The 17,986-nt window shown below is 41.8% G+C and overlaps 1 long non-coding RNA gene across 1 annotated transcript; it reads left to right on the top strand.

The window, feature by feature from the left end:
- The first annotated feature begins 1,561 nt into the window (after positions 1-1,561).
- On the top strand, positions 1,562-4,327 carry LOC121750701. The gene is made up of 3 exons (XR_006039924.1): positions 1,562-3,870; positions 3,940-4,026; positions 4,114-4,327. It is a non-coding gene; the product is annotated as an uncharacterized LOC121750701 (long non-coding RNA).
- Positions 4,328-17,986: the final 13,659 nt, after the last annotated feature.

Raw genomic sequence — 17,986 nt, 5'->3', positions numbered from 1 at the left:
ACAGTTTCATTTTGTTGTAAGAAAAAAGAACAAACTCTAACAATGATACCAAAGACAAGAAACATGATTCGTTGTAAGAAATGAAGACCCTTGGAGAAACGTGATCGATATGATATTTCAGGTAAGTATTAACTCAGCAATCCAGCAAGCATCGTTGCTAAGTTCGTGCTCTTGAGAAAATGATGAAAGATTGATAAGAGGGAATGATGCCAGTGCATGGATAGTACAACTAATGTTTCCTCATTAGGTTGTTACTCCCTCCGTCCACTATTTAAACACCCATTTTACCATTTTGAATTATTCACGATTTGCAGAATTATTTACTTTGTTTCATTTTTTTAGGTTGTTACTCCTTCCGTATACCATTTAAATATTCATTTTGCCAAGAAATGTAATAGAAAGTGAATTGAAAAAGTTGGTAGAATGTAAGTCTTGCTTTTCAAGTATTAGTTTTATAATAAAATGAGAGTTTAATAAGTTAGTGAAATGTGAGGTCTACTACCAAAAATGGTAAAAAGTGAAACGTGACAAAGTTTATGGGACAGACGGAAATAGAAAAATGTGACAAAATTTCAGGGACAGAGGGAGTACAATATTAAAAATAGGTTCTACATTCTGTTTACTTTCCAGTTAAATTTTTATGGGTCGAATTAAAAAAGAAAAATGTATATTCTTATGAAATAAAGGGAATATAAAAATGGTTTTCATATTATATTTACTTTCTTTCCTTACTTATTCTTCATAAATTCAAATACTCCATCCGTCCGCAAAATATTATCCATGTTTGACTCGGCACGAGTTTTAAGAAATGTGAAGAAAATTGAATGGAAAAAATTAGTATAATGTAGGTCCCACATTTATATATTAGTTTTAAAATAAAATGTGAGTGTAATGAGTTAGTGGAAAATAGAGACCATTTACCAAAAATGAAAAAAAAAACAAAGTGGATAATATTTTGTTGATGGACCGAAATGAAAAACTGCACAATATTTCGCTGATGAAGGAAGTAATTTTTTTGAAAGTTCGTACGAAGTTATAATGGCTCTTCAAATGATCAAATAAAGTTAAAAATTTACTCTATTATTATATCCAACCTTCATCCGACACTAGTCACGGCTTTTTGCCCCTCCATTATTGTGGTCAATGCTGTGGATTCCAATGTCTGAATTTGTAGTGCTTTTTTTACGGACTTTTGACTCAATTATTTCATAGACCTCTTCACTTTGAAACTAAAATCTACTCCCTCCGTTTTATAGTAATTGAGGCGTTTTTTTTGAGATAGCGATTAATAAAAATTTCATTAGGTGGATTAAGTAAATGGAGAATAAAGTAGAAAATGACAAAGGTAGAGAAATAAAGAGAGAATAAAGTAAGAGAGAGTAAAGTAGGTGTGGAGAAATGTGTTGACTTTTATTAAAAAAGAAATGATTCTATTACTATGGAACGTACTAAAATGATAAAATGATTTTATTATTATGGAACGAGGAGAGTATTCAAGAATTCGCAGCAATTATAAAATGCATTCCAAGATCAAATTCTTTCTCAACTTGAGAGATATCCCTCCGGAGGAAGTAGAAGTAGGCCAACCTAATTTTTTTCTATATTTATTTCGATGGAATGATGGTCAGATTATATTATCAATTTCAAATTGAAAGAGATGAGCCATCACACTTATCGGAATAGACGGCGTTGGAAAATTTTCACACACCGTAATATTGTGCTTTTTTATACTTTAAATTCTACCATTTTATGTTTGTATTCACATATTTCATTCTAGTTTTGGTTCTAGATTTATGTATTTATATATAACTGAATTCTATATGAATTTGAGTATTTGCTTCCGATTCTATGTTCTAAAATGCTCTGCACCTTTGCTATTGCTTTTGATTTTTTTGGTATACCAGTTTCCATTTTGTGAAAAATATCTCAGAAGAGAGTCTAAGTGGATGAGTCCTTTGAAATGCATTTTGAATTTGAGGTTTTAATTTTAGGTCAAATTTTAATTTAGTTTTCGATTCTATGTTCTAAAATGTGTATGTCTTGTATTTTGAAGAATTTGTGGTGAAAGGGTTCAGAATTTGAGAGGACTCACGTACTTGAATTTGAGGGCTGAATTTATACTAACCTAGTTAAGATTGGTAGGATATCATGAATTATATTGAGAATTTGGTATATACACTTCAAGATGGATGATACTATGCTAGTGTAAATTGGGGAACGTGTGAGCATGTAACAGATGAGTGACGACAAGAAACTCACTAAGCCAGTTCAATGTCAGTAATGATATTTAGATGATATTTGTGTTTTTAGTTGATTCTATTTGATGTGTATGTCCCTCCTAAGGAACTTGAATATGGAGTTCTAATGATTATAAAATTAATTCGTGTTTTTGAGGTGATGATACTATGCTACTTGATCTAAACTGAAAATTTAGTTAAAATAGGTGGTATCGTGCCTGTGCTTGTTTGCCAGGTTAATGGCAATCTCTAGTGATATTTGACCCAAAAATTTCTTTATATGTGATTTATTTATAAATTGCTCCCTCCGTCGTAAGGAAGATGACCCATTCATTGGGCGATACGAGAATATATGCAATTTTATTTTGTGTGTGAAGTAGGGAGTAAAGTAAAAGAGAGAGAATAAATTAGATATAAAAGGTGTTTACATTTAAGTATGGGTCATCTTGGTCATCTTTTTAAGCGATTCTATTTATTTGTGTTGTATGAAATTTTGATTTATGGTTAGAATATCAAACTTATGGAGACGTTTCTTTTCGGTACAAAGATTAACAAAATTGTATTAGGTGAGTTAAGTAAAGGGAGAATAAAGTTGAAGATGAAAAAGACAGAGAGATGAAGAGAGAATAAAGTAAGAGAGAGTAAAGTATGTGTGGAGAAATGTGTTGATTTTACTAAAAAGGGAAATGACTCTATTACTATGGAACGTACCAAAATGGCAAAGTGACTCTATTACTATGGAACGGAGGGAGTAGAATTTTTGGTTTATAACTGAATATGTTGTTAATTGTTTTTTTATTAGGATGTCGCGTTATGGACCAGAAGATCCTTCTGTATTGCGATATCAGCATAGCCACATATCTCGTAAGATGTGGGCAGACAAGGAAACACCTTCTTTCAATATTCGGCGCTTGGTGGGGCATTTTTGGAAAATAGATAATCATTACAGACGTGTGGTTGATTATGTCTGCAGATTTGATTTTGGTGGAGTTTATTATTGTGGCAAGTCTCTAGATGTAGATCATGCTTTGATAACAACATTGGTTGAACGTTGGAGGCCAGAAACACATACCTTCCATCTTCCTGTAGGAGAAGCTACTGTTACCTTACAGGACGTTCAAGTGTTATGGGGTCTACGTGTAGATGGATTTCCTTTTACAGGTAATGGTTATGTGAATACAGGTGGGAGAATCTATGTGGTGAACTGTTGGGCTTCTATCCACATCAAAGTGAGATGAAGGAAAACGGTATTTTGGCATCGGCTCTAATAAATAGGATGGCGAGGGAACCGTCAGATGATGATCTAGAAGATAAAGCCTACATTCAACGGGCACGTATGATTGTGCTTGTGCTATTGCAGGGTAACCCGATGGCTTAGGGTGTAAGATACATCTGATGTGGTTGACCATAATTCGGGATGTTGAGGTTGCCTCTATGATTTGTTGGGCGAGTGCTGCACTTGCTACCTTATATCATAATCTTTGTGAGGCTTTCATGGGTAAAAGGAAAGACATTGGAGGTCCGACAGTACTCCTAAAGCTCCTACAACTGTGGGTGTGGGAGAGAATGCCCACTTTGAGACCTGATTTTGTGATGCACGTATGCATACGGACAACACTCCATGTGCATCGATGTAAGTTTATTGTTTAAGTATTTTGTGTATTTAATGACATCATATTAAAAAAAAAAATTTGTATTGTAGGTGGATTGACTCATATTTAATAAACAAATCGCCCAAAATTCTGTTCAACATTATCGTGGATAGTTATCATTACTCCAAAATAGCCAGGTAAAATAAATAATGTTTTCATATATATTTGTGTTCATTGATTTATATGTGTTTGTCTAATAGTTTGATGGATAATTGTTGTTGTAGTTTATTTGGATGTCATACGTGGATCGTCAATTGCCAAACATGTGCCTCGAGATAAACAACACATGGGGATAATGTTAGGTTTGGTATACTGAAAAGCATGTTTCGAGCACGAATAGAATCTTGCTTGTATACGAAAAACTCTACAATCCACTTTTAACCCGATTCGATATTATTCGAGCAGTTACGCATGAATAGAATCACCATCATTACTACATTGTGTTTGCTTGTGCATTTATAAGATGTTTTATGAACATTTAAATGCATAAGAAGTAAACAAAGTCTAAGTCTTTTGCTTAGTAGACCGGTTGTGGGTGTCGTCCACTTTAAGGTAACACGGTTGGTTCTATGCAATGCTTTGCAAAAGAGAAAGAAGAATTTCACAACGTAGATATGCTTTGGCTACCTATCAGGAAACGTTACAATGTCAGTCCGATTATTTCTAAGCCTTACTGAAATAAGATGACATTAGTGTGGTATAGCACTGAACGGATCGAACAGCAAGACATGTCTTCATGCTATTTACTGGAAGACTAGGTCTTGATAAACAACTATTTCTTAATCAACATACGTTAGCATTGAGCATACGGTATTGATTATGCACTACTTTGACTTATCAAATGGTGCGGGTTTCACAACCCAATAATCCTGATACATTGGGTAGTGGTGATTAATATCTAGCGGTGCTAGGATTGCTATTATGTTAAATCGAGCGCCTAGTGAGTTTGGTTTGATAATGTCCCCAAGAGGAGTTCGAACAATTTTTTATTATTCGGAAAGTGGCAATTGGAATTTAATTATTCCATGAATAATAAATAAGTGTTTCTTGCTAAGTCCACTCTTGGAATTAATAAGATGTTAATTAATTAAGTCCATAACAGATATTAACTAATTAATGGACATTTCTATCTTAAGCGCGGGAAATAAACGACAAACAAAACGGAAACCCGAATTACTTATAATTTCGGATTTGGATGGGCAGTGCAATATTACTTCTGTAGTGGCTACTCGTAACATTCCAATATAAGTTTGTATTAAATTATGGGTTCAATTTAATTAGTATAAAGCTAATTGGGGGAGACCATATCCAAAACCTTCCATAGATCTCCGACTGGGCCCAATATGTAACTATTATAAATATGAGAATAAAGGAGACATAAAACAGACTTGAATTTTTATGAAAAAATTCGTCCACTCCTAAAAAGAGTAGGGGACTATTTTTCATGATTTTTCTCCTCCATGAGAATTTCAGCTCGTCTTCGTGAGGAATTTTTCTGTCTTCTTTATTCGAGTCCTAGTATTTTGATAAGATCAACCCACCCTGATATTGAGATACAGTTCGGAAACCAGTCAGAAGATCTATGGTCTAGTATTGAAGATCATCACGTGGAGAAGGCACAAGCAATCGACGATTCTTTGGAGAATCAAATCGGTAACTTTAAATTGTAGAATTCATGTTCTAGGATTTACTTTCTTTAAGCATGAATTATTTGCGTTCTAGCATGTAATCATCTGTTTAACATGTGAATTGATTAATCTCATAATCGATCAAATAGATCATTATCTGATTTATTTGTTATGTACCAGTCTTCCGTTGTGCAAGGGGCACCAAACCCCAACAAATAAGTGATGTACATGGTGTGTTGGGCTATTGTCGAGGCACATGAGCCTGAGCGTGTTGTGCAGTAATTTGGAGGGACTTCTTTCTATCCAGAAATGCGTGATTGGGGTTTCAATGAAGATCATTTCAAAACAAATCGTCGTGGAAATCGAAGAAGAATTGAGCAATTGAGAATATAGCTTACATTCAACATTCAACATTCAACATTCAACAAGTCGTCGTGATTATTGAAAGAGCAGGTTTGTGCAGGTGTCGTTTCAAGCAGGGGTGTATCCTACTGATCAGTATGGAAGTCCCAACTAATCCTGAATCCTGGTATCAATAATTCCTCAACCCTCTTCTACTGGGTAGTATAGTGAAGGTAGGGGTCGAATCCCACAGGGATGGTGACGATTTGGAGTGATTGTGGTGATATTCTGGAAGGTTTGGTTAGCTACCACGCTTGGGTTGAGTTTCTACCTAGACGGGAAATTAAAGTAGTACTCTACTGACTAGGAGGAGGGAGAGTTGTTAAACAGACGGCTGTGTACGTGTGAGTGGGGAACATGATGTTTCAGAAATAAATGTAGAAGGTACAAGTTCACTATAAAAAACTAAACGGAATATCAGAGGGAAAAAGGTAGTTAGGTGGCTAGACCTGCAGATTTGAAAAGTAACAGCTGAAAAGTAAGGACAAAAGTAAAAAGTTGTTAAAAAGTAAGAGTGGTCCCAAACTCGGATGGAGATGTTGTCTTCTTCAACATAAATCAAATCAGATCGGCAAAACCAGATTCATCACCATAAAAACACAGATTAACAACTTCAAGAACACAGATCTACGATTAAAACTTCAAATCAAAAGATCGAACACTGAAACTGTAAATAAGCTTACTGGTCAACATGTAAGGTGGTAGAAATCACGTAAACTAGGTTTTCACACTTAACTAATTCAGATCTAAAATCTAACAGCTATCTAGACTTGCAAACTCAGAGATATTAACTACAGAAGTTAAAATATGCGAATCCACACTGGAAATTACCGTAACAGCTAGATCTTAGCTATCTAGGCAGAAAGAAGCGAAAGCAAACATGAACCGATGCTGGAAAACAACTTCATATTCAATAAAACGTTTGGATCACAACTAAGACTTCAAAGTAAGCAAAATACTGGAAATGCGAAAGATCCAACGTAGAGAAAACAAACAAGATTAACTAGAAAGCAAATAAAGATTGTTTTTGCCACTCCGGGCGATGGAACTTCTAACTACGATCGTGCTGACTGGAAAGAGAGAATGGAACTCTGGTGAACTGATGATCTTCAAATGACCATGGATCTGGCGAGGAACGAGAATTATGAAGGATAATGCTGAAGGAGGGATCTACCGAAGAGAGATTGCTAACTAAGCGTAGGAGTTAACTAACTAATTGATTATTTTTCTCTCTCCAAGTGGCTTCCTTTTATAGGGAGGCCTACCTTGATTTTTAGGATAGACTTCGAATATGAAATGACTCTTTTGCCCCCTTGCTTGCGGCTGATCTTCCCAGCTATCATTCTTCTCCATCTCGAGCCTTTTGGCATGCATACTGGTCAGGATAACATCATCCTGACGCCCTTTCCACCTGAAGTATCCGAAGCTTTGCCTACTGGCTAGAACACTCAACCTGCACACTTAAGCAACTGTTTTGCAGATATAATCCAATTATGCACATCATACTGACCAGTAACCAAGGCCTAGAATACGACATATCAAACTGCTCACACTTACCGCATGCTTGTCCTCAAGAGTGAAGAACAAACAAAAAGAAATAAGTCGAATTCTAGCCTGGTTACTCTCCTGACCGACTCTATCCTACCTTAGACTCTAACTATGACGCAAAGAAAAACAAAAACAAAGACAAATACATAAAAGAAAACTAAAACACTTAGACACATTAACACAGTAATTGGGCTATATTTTCAACTATCCCTCCCCTCGGGATCAGGTGCAATCCGGCCTTAGACAGCCTTGAACTTCCGCCGCCTCCCCTTTCTTTCCAGTCAGTATATCCGCTCGTCAAGATCGCCCAAACTCTTGGCCAAACACTAGGTTCACTCAGTCACTCATACCTTCACCGGGAATGTTAGGACTGCATTCTCTCATATTGCTTGACCACAATTGCTTCGGACTTAGATTTCACGTGCAGCTACTGAAGGGCTTAAAGGCTTGAAACGAGGCTATTGGTTTATAGTGTTTTGGGTGGATATTTCTAAGGCTCTAAGGTTCAAAAACTTCTACTTTATTTGATGTGGGGGAACCGTATTCATTTGGGCTCTTGGTTGTTGCTTCTCTTGGCTGGCGCTTCTGGCTTTGATCTCCAACTAGTCAGTAGCTTCTTGTGGCTTCGCCACCCTTATTCCTTCTCTTTCTTTTTTTTGGTCAAGTTTTTCTGACCATTTTTCTTCATATTCTTCTTTTTTTTTCTTTGTGGCTTCGCCACCCTTATTCCTTCTTTTTTTGGGACCTGGGATGACTCCCTGGTCGATTTTCTTCCTTGGGCCTTCAATCACTCTTGCCCAGTTGGATTCTGCTTTCTTGTACACCTTCTGGCCAGTTGTCTTCTTGCCTTATGCCTTGCACACACAATTCCAGGGGCTATGGGTTATATCTGGGTATGTGTATGGCTAGAAAGTGGGGTTCTAACGGTTGGAAAATAATTTTTTTTGAGGGGGGTTTCCTACTGCCTTCAGTGTTGCTACACGCGGTCACTTAACCCTAGGCACCTTGTGGCAGCCACTCTTTTCTTTTCTGAATTAGTGGAAAGTGGTTCCACTTTAGGCTTTTAACTCACATTCAAAGAGGGCTTTCGTGTTTGGCTCTAAAGATGGGCTTTTCTTTCATACTCGCATCATCTATCCTGGCTAGGAGGTATTAAGGGGGGTGGTTTCTGTTTTCCAGCATGTCGTATCTCCCTCAATTCCCCTCACCGTCAGCTCAGGACAGTTGAGTTTTAAGCCCAATCAACACATAAAAGAAAAAAAAACTAGACCTAACAAGACACTAACACAAACACATAGACACATATGAAACATATGTACATATGTCATACTGGCCAGTGCATTAAAAAAAACCTAGACCTAACAAGACACTAACACAAACACATAGACACAGATGACACATATGTACACATGTCATACTGGCCAGTGCATTAAAAAAAACTAGACCTAACAAGACACTAACACAAACACATAGACACAGATGACACATATGTACACATGTCATACTGGCCAGTGCATTCCCCTCTCCCACTTCACAATGTCTGTCCTCAGATGGGGCTGTGAAGTGGAAAAAGGTAATGGCCACTATTGTTGACGCACAGAAATACCAAAACTCAACAAAACATACTTATACTAAAAACTTCTCACACTTAGGCTATATAATAGGCTAAGTGGGAGAATGTAAAATCTAAACAGAAACTAACAATTACAAAACACATATATACATAAACTCCTCGCACTTAGACCATGCAATGGGCTAAGTGTGAGCCAACATGCTTACGAAAAAGAAAACAGAAAACACAAACACATGCGCCAAAAATAGCAAACCCTTTACTTCTCACACTTAGACTATAGAATAGGCTAAGTGTTATGAATGAGGGTTGCACACATACACAAATTATACTACCTAAATAAAGCAAAACACAATTTAAATACGAAAAACTAAAAACTAAAAACTAAAAAGAAAACTAACTCGTCAGGGGAGGTCTATTGGTGTCGCCTGCTCCTTCGCGGCGCAGGTGGTGCCGGTGGTTCCTCCGGTTGTTCCTTCTCAGTTCCAGATTGGTTCTCATCAGACTTCGCCGGCACCTCGGCCTTTCCTTCCTCTGTCTCTGCAGCTTCTGTTTCGGGTACCTGTGGTTTATCACTCTGGCCTCCATGGCCACTCGGTCCAGTCACTTCCTCTTGCCTTCTCTGAACTAACTCCATTAGAATTCCTTCCATCACTGACGCTAAGCGGGTCATCTCCGATCTCATTTGTCGATTTTCCTCCCCCATCTCTGCCACGGTCCTCTCCAAAGTCGCCAGCCTCTGAGCTTGCATCCCCTGTCCCGCAGAAGCTCTACCAGCTGGTATAGCCTCCTGTCCCATTGCGTAGAAATGCGGAACACCTTCTCTCATGTACACGGCATTTGTGCGGACGAAGAGTGGTATGTCAAACAACCAAGGAGGGTGTACCATCGTCAGCGGGGACAAATCCTCAGCCTCTGTGACGACAATGTTGTTCCCGACAAATATTCCCAAAATATGGCATAGGGTGAGATTTCGGGCAGGATGGGTGGCGATCAAATGACATCGGTACGCAGTCCAAAAACCTAGATGCAATCTCCGTCCATGTTTTGCACACCATAGCAGATACAATTCCGTCATTGAGGTACGGACGACTGAGTTTGACTGGCCCAACAAGTTGAAATCTAGATGGAGTTGCACTAGACGTAAAATGGGGTCATTGAAATGGGTTGAGCGAGAGATGGTTGAAACAAACTCTCCAGCCTCTGGATAAGTTAACTCTGCCCAAGCCTCCTGTGGGTCAAAATCGACATGTCTGCGGGGGATTCCTCGTTCCCTATTTCTCCAATCTGGCCCTATGGCCTCCTCAAGACTGCACATCCCCAGCCGTACCGTCCACTCGATCAGACTCATACTGATCTCTCCTCCAAATAACCTAAAACTTACAGACACCTCATCTAAATCTGTAGTTACCCTGAACCTGAATGTAGTGAAGAATTCTTTCGCAAGCCTAACACAAATATCTGGGTTTCCATTCGGCAGTAACCACTCAAACCCTAGTGCATGCAAATAGGCTAGGAACTGCTCTCGAACACCCAACTCATCCAAGGAGGGGTAATGCACTACCTTCCCGCACTTGACGTCCTTATTCCCATCATCCATGCTGTCAAAAGTATCCTGCAGTTTCTTGGTTTCAAAAAGCTTCATCTTCTCCGCTATCTCGTCAGTGAAGTCCACTGTCCACCTCCGGTACCTTAATCTCTCTACCGGTGGGTGGACTAACTCCCGATGATCATCCAGAAGCTGTTGTTCGGCGTACTCCTCATCCTCCAAAGAGATATCGTTGTCGGAGGCTGATTCCTCGCTGGCCGCATACTCACTGTCGCTCAATTCCTGTCGGCTCGGTGGTGTTCTCCGAGCAGCTTCAGTGATGACTATTCCAGTGTTCACCATGCGTGTCTTCTTGTTGCTGGACTTCTTCTTCATAGGGGCCTTCCCCTTTCGTTTTCTCTCTTCTCGGTATCTAACTTCCTCTCCGTCATCCTTGTCTTTCTCTTCATCGGGTTCCTTCTCAGCTTGTGTCGAAAGTGGATCCTGGGTAGTAGGGCCGGTCCCCTTGTGGCCTACTGACCTGGATGCGAGGTCCAGACCCTCAGCCATCCCGTCAGCCTCTTCACCTTGGCCACTCAGTGTTGGAGAGACCGCTTCGGTTTCCATTGCGGTATCCTCTAGGTCAGTAACAGGTAAAGACTCCTCCCCAAGTTTTGTGGGAGTGGTCCTCTCCTCTTCACTCAAGATCTCCACGGGATCTGCTTCCGTGTTCGGCTTCGCCTTACTAACTGCCCACCTTCCTAAGCATCGTTGAGATACCCTTTGCGGCTTTGGCTGTTCTGCCCTAGGGTCACCCTTCAACACCAACTTCCTCTTGACTGCCTTCGGTTTAGTCACCGGAGGTGCTACTGGTTTTGGTACCTCCGCTCTTGCCTCTGTTACTTCTGCTTCCACATGTACATCACTCTTCCCCGCCTCTGTCTGGGGGTTCACTGACTCTGGCTCTTTCTCTCCTTCCCTAGCTTGGCTTTTCACCACCTCATCTACTGGCCGTTCGGCTTGGCCCTCCGAGCGGTTTCTTTCTTCGGCTTCTTCATTCTCTCCTACTGCCCGTGATGCGAGGTCTAGCCCCTCAGCCACCACGGCAGTGTCATCTTCCATTCGATTGACATCATCTAAATAGCCTGAAATTCCTCATCGGTCATTAGGCCCTGCTTCTTGGCTAATTCGTTCAGATCTATCTCCTCCCTCGCCACTTTTCGGGGAACGACTCCCGCCGTCAGTGTTTTCTCTGACTCAACTACTCCCTGTAGGCTCCCCTGTTCCTGACCTTTCCTCACTTCACGTTCTTCTGAGCCGGAATCGTAATGAGCTGAAATGGGGTCAATCTCCATTGAATCACTATGTTGTGGAGTTTCTGAGGGTTCCGAGGACTTAGGTGGTGGGGTAGTCGATGGAGCTTCTCTTTCTGGTGGAATTCCAGAGGAAGTCGCAATGGGGGTGGGGGAGTGTTGCTGTAGATGGCACAATCGGTTACGAAGGATTTTCTCCGATTACTCTCTCTTGTCCCCCGGTTTGACCCAAATCGGCCAGCGCCGCCGACCAATCCCTAATGGGGTCCTGCTGTCGAAGAAACGCCGCCATTGCTTCCAAGGAGACCATTGTTGGCGCTTGAGGAGCTGGCTCCGATGGTTGCGGTTGCGGTTGTGGGCTCGGCGGCTGTTCTTCCCGCGGTGGTGGTGATTCTGGTTTTTCTTCCCTGCGGGTTGAAGTGGGTTTGATTTTTGTTGCGAATGCCTTCCTTCCCATGGCTTAGATCTGTGAAATTCTGGGTATAAAGTGGGGGTTGGTGTTTGTGGAGTGACGGTGGAAATTTTGCAGAGAGAAAAATTTGCAGAATGAAATTGTGAAGTGAAAAATTAGGGAGACGACTGGTTATGGGTTTGAATAGGGAAGTTGTGGGTTTGCAACCGGTTATAGGCAGTTCCAAATCGCGTCGTTTCGAGGGAGAGGCGGTTGAGAATACTGGCTCCCGATTGGTTGGCGTGCCTACTCTCTCTGCTCACGCGCCCCTTCCAGCCGCTGCCACCCTGCAAAAGCTGCAAAAAGTCCACAAATTCAAATTCGTCCCTTAATGATTTCCCCTATATTTCCTAGATTAGAAATAAAGTAAAAAGGACACTTAAATAAATAGGAGTTTCATCAAAATGGCATTCTGATGGTCAGTACGTACTCCCAATTAATGTTTGAGGTCCGAAAATATTTTTGGATTTTCTAAACTTTATTTTGCAAACGAAAATTAACTATGTATTTACAATATTTACATTTCTCTTAGGCAATTTGGAACTCTACTTGGCCAGTATATGTAGACTTTCAAAAGAATTAGCCCAGTGGGATTCCAAATTCCTATCCTACTGGTCAGTATGCGGCTAAAGTATGTGGTTAGTGGAATTTCATCCACTACAGCCACCTCACCATTCTCCCTAAATACTTTTAGCCTATGCCCATTCACAACAAAAGGTTCAACGTTAGAAAGACTCCCTGAAATTTCTACTGCTCCATTGGAACGGAGTGAGGTGATGACATAAGGCCCTGTCCATTTCGACTTGAGTTTCCCAGGCATGAGCTTCAGTCTCGACTGGAAGAGTAGTACTTTCTGCCCAACATGGAGATCCTTGGTCCTCAGATTCCTGTCGTGCCACAATTTGGTTCGCTCTTTGTACCACATGGCTGAATCAAACGACTCCAATATGAGTTCCTCCAACTCCTGCAGCTGCAGCTTCCTTTCCTCTTCACAGGGTGTAGCATCCATATTCACTTTCTGTATTGCCCAGTATGCCCAGTGTTCAATTCCAACCGGTAAATGGCACATCTTCCCAAAAACGATCCGATACGGGGACATTCCTATGGGGGTCATGTAGGCTGTACGATAGGCCCATAGAGCATCCTCTAACCTCACACTCCAATCCTTCCTAGAAGGATTTACAGTCTTCTCCAGAATCTTCTTTATCTCTCGGTTAGAAATCTCCGCTTGACCGTTAGCTTGCAGATGATAGGGGCTCGAAAGTCTATGGTGCACACCATACTTTTTCATTACAGCTTCAATTGTACGGTTACAAAATTGTGTACCTTGATCAGATATGATCGCCCTCGGGACTCCGAACCGGCTGAAGATCTGACTCTTTAAGAACTTAGCCACCTCCTTTGCTTCACACGTGCTCGTGGCCTTTGCTTCTACCCATTTGGAAACGTAATCCACCACGACTAGGATGTACAGATTGCCATAGGATGAAGGAAAAGGCCCCATGAAATCCATTCCCCATATGTCGAACAGCTCACAAACGATGATGGGTACCTGCCGCATTTCATCCCGGGCAGATATTCCTCCGGTCAGTTGACAACGTTCACAGCTTCTGCAGAATTCGTATGCATCCTTATTAAGGGTTGGCCAATAAAAACCGCTATCCAGAATCTTCCTTGCCGTCTTCTTGGACCCAAAATGTCCTCCACATGCTAACGAATGGCAATGGAACAAGACATCCCGCTGCTCCCAGTCAGGAATGCACCTCCTTATCACTTGATCGGATCCCACTCTCCACAGATAGGGGTCGTCCCAAAAGTAGTATTTTGCTTCACTCTTAATCTTCATTCTTTGGGCCTTGGTAATACTCGGCACTTCTGGAAGCTCTCCAGTCACTAGGTAGTTGGCTAGGTCTGCATACCATGGTTCTTGCCCTACCTTTTCTTTCCCTCTTGCTGTATTGTACTGGCTAGTAAGCTTCATCACTTCTTTCCAGTCAATTTTCCTGACCTCAAAAATCACCTCACATAAATGTTCCTCTGGAAACTTGTCATGCACCTCTTCGCTGTTTCCATCTTGCACTATTCTACTCAAATGGTCCGCCACCTTGTTCTCGACTCCATTCTTATCTTCCACTTCCCAATCAAATTCTTGTAACAAGAGTACCCATCGGATCAAACGGGGTTTGGATTCTTTCTTGGCAATCAGATATTTAATCGCTGCATGGTCAGTATATACGATGACCTTGGATCCCAACAAGTATGGACGGAACTTCTCGAAAGAATACACCACTGCCAGCATCTCCTTTTTAGTGGTATCGTAATTCCGCTGGCCTTGATTCAGAGTCTTAGATGCATAAAAAATTACGTACCTCTTCCCATCGATCTTCTGACCTAGTACGGCTCCCAATGCATAATCGCTGGCGTCACACATTACTTCGAAAGGATAGTCCCAGTCAGGAGCCCGTATGACAGGTGCGGATATCAGCTTTTCCTTGAGAAGGTTGAAAGCAGCCTTGCATTGCTCATCAAAAACGAACTCCACTTCATTATGAAGAAGTCGGGTAAGAGGTTGGGCGATCTTGGAGAAATCATTGATAAATCTTCGATAAAATCCGGCGTGCCCCAGGAAGCCCCTTATCCCCTTCTGATCAGTAGGAAACGGCAATTTGGATATAACGTCTACCTTGGCTCGATCCACCCGGATTCCTCTCTCTGAGACCACGTGTCCTAGAACAATCCCCTCGGTGACCATAAAATGACACTTCTCAAAGTTCAAAACCAAACTCTTTGCTTGACACCTTTCGAGAACTATGTCTAAGTGACGAAGGCATGAGTCGAAAGAATCTCCGTAGACCGTAAAGTCATCCATAAATATCTCTATACAGTCCTCAATTAGATCGGAGAATATGCTCATCATACATCTTTGAAACGTACATGGAGCGTTGCATAGGCCGAAAGGCATGCGTCTATATCCAAAGGTTCCGAATGGGCAAGTGAATGTAGTCTTATCCTGGTCCTCAGGATCCACGTAAATTTGGAAATATCCGCTGTATCCATCCAAAAAGCAAAAGTACTTCTTACCAGCTAGTATCTCCAACATTTGGTCGATGAAAGGCAAAGGGAAATGGTCCTTCCTCATTGCATTGTTCAGCTTTCGGTAATCGATGCACATTCGCCAACCTGTGACTAGCCTCGTTGGGATCAGCTCATTCCTCTCATTTTGAACGACTTGGATTCCCGACTTCTTTGGAACCATGTGGATCGGGCTGACCCACTCACTGTCCGGCACTGAATAGATAATCCCTAACGACAACAATTTCAAGATTTCCTTCAATATTTCTTCTCGCATGTTAGGGTTTACCTTCCTTTGAGCATCTCGATGCGCTTTTGCTCCTTCCTCCAGCCTAATATCGTGCATGCAGACGTCAGGGCTTATCCCCACCAAATCTGTAAGACTCCATCCAATCGCTTTCTTGTTCTTGCTCAGCACAGTCAGTATCCTCGCCTCTTGTTCCTTTGTAAGGCTGCTGCTGATGATCACTAGATATGAGTTCTCCTCTCCGAGGAAAGCATACTTCAGATTCGACGGCAGTTTCTTCAGCTCGACTTGGGGTGGAAGTGTGTCTTCGGGTAGAGGGTTTCTTTCAGCTTCTCCTTCTTTTTCTAATTCTCCCCCTGGGGGTTCCTCTATACTAGCTGGTAGCTGAGCCCTTGCGGCTCCAATGAACTCTGATTTCTGGCAAAATTCCTTGATCGCTCCTTCTATTTCTTCATTAGTCAACCCTTGGCTACTGATCAGATCGCACCATGCAGCAGCTTCTACGTCAGCCTGCTCATACACATCTAAAGCTTGAAGTTTCTCCTGCAATAGTTCGGTCTCAAGAAAATCTTGGACTAAGGGGTCAATCACATCAACATAGCATAAGTTTTCAGAATCAATAGACTTCTTCATGGCCTCATTGATATCGAAAGTAAATTTCTCCCCATGGAAATCAATGCAAATTGTCCCCTCAGCCATGTCTACTATTGTCTTGGCCGTTCTCTAGAATGGTCTCCCTAACAATATGCCACTAGATTCCCCAGCCTCGGACTCACTCATTTTAATCACATAAAAGTCAGCAGGCTAGGTAAAATCATGCACTCTAACCAACACATTCTCTAAAACACCCTCAGGACTTATGCATGACCTATCAGCCAGTTGGATCAACACCCTAGTACTCGACAATCTAACTCCCTTCAATCGGTTATAGATTGACAATGACATAACATTTATAGATGCCCCCAGGTCACACATTGCATGCTCGACTTTTACATCTCCTACAGTTATAGGTAGAGTGAACATACCTGGGTCGGCTCTCTTGGGTGGTAGTTTTTCCTGCACAATCGCCGACGCTATCCCTTCCACCATGATCTTCCTATCCTACTGGGCTTTCCCGGCTATGAACTCCTTAATGAATTTCCCAAGAGGGGGTAGCTTCATGGCTTGGAGGAATGGTATGGTGACATCCAATTTCCCAAAAATCGACAAGTAATCCACCGGGTTCTCTTTTTTTCTTTTTGTAACAAAGCGGAAAGGGAATGGTTTCTCCCCCTTTCTCTCCTCTACCGGTCCCTCAGCAACCCCCTTGGAATCTTCCTTGGGCAAATTCTGGAACTGAGCCACCGTTCTGGATTCTACCTCTTGATGGGGTTCCTTCCTGACCAGTTCAGTCTCGGGTTCACCTCCTCCACATGGTGTCTTCCCTAAGGAAAATGGGTCCTGCATCCGAGGTATGGATCTATTAAGCTCTTCCACTAAGATGGTGTCGCCCCTATCTTTGTTCGACTCGGCTCTCCACTTGGTTGTTTCGGTCGAGGTCCATCATAAGTAGTTCCTGACCTCAATGTAACCTTACTCACATTCGCCTTTTCAGGTATTTGGACCGTAGACGGGAGTTTCCCTGCATTTCCTATCAAATCACACACCGAACTGGCCAGCTGGGCCAACTGCCTATTCATCATATCCATGTTCACTTTATGTTCCTTCTCGGCATTTTGCATCCCCTGCACTACTTCGTTGTGGGATTGCAACTCGCCCTTGATACCTTGCTGCGACAAGAGCAATTCTCCCATCATGTCCTCCATGGATCGTCTGGTCCTGTTGGAATATTGTGACTGATTTGGGTCCTGGTGCTGGTTATACTGGGAACTTTGGTTGGGCTGGAAATTTTAGAAGTTTTGCTGGTTCTGGTTAGGTGGGTATTGGTTATACTAGCCAGGAGGGTTATACTGGTCTTGGTGATATTGGTTCTGGTTCTGGTTTTGGAAATGATTTTGGTTCTGATGGTGATGGGGTGCTTGATTCGGCTGATTTTGGTAATTTTGGAAGTTTCTCTGGTGGGGTGGTATGTAAACAAGGTTTGGGCTTTGGTGTTGTGGGTTTTGGTTTTGGGATTGTTGGTTCCTTCCTGACCAGTTGAACTGGTGGTCCGGGTTTGCTGGCCCACGGTTGGGGTTTTGGTTCGAGTGGGGGTTATATTGGTTCTGACCTTGACCTTGGTTTTGATTTTGGTTCCCATCTCCCCATCGAAAATTTGGGTGATCCCTCCATGGTGCGTCCCGTTGTCTCCCCTGGATCCAATTCCCATTTGAGTTAAAATACCCGGCAGCATTAGCCT

This window comes from Salvia splendens, chromosome 10 (assembly GCF_004379255.2).
Source record: "Salvia splendens isolate huo1 chromosome 10, SspV2, whole genome shotgun sequence".
Classification (NCBI taxonomy): Eukaryota; Viridiplantae; Streptophyta; class Magnoliopsida; order Lamiales; family Lamiaceae; genus Salvia; species Salvia splendens.
Note: the sequence above shows the minus strand (reverse complement) of the source record. Positions and strands in the feature narration are given on the sequence as shown.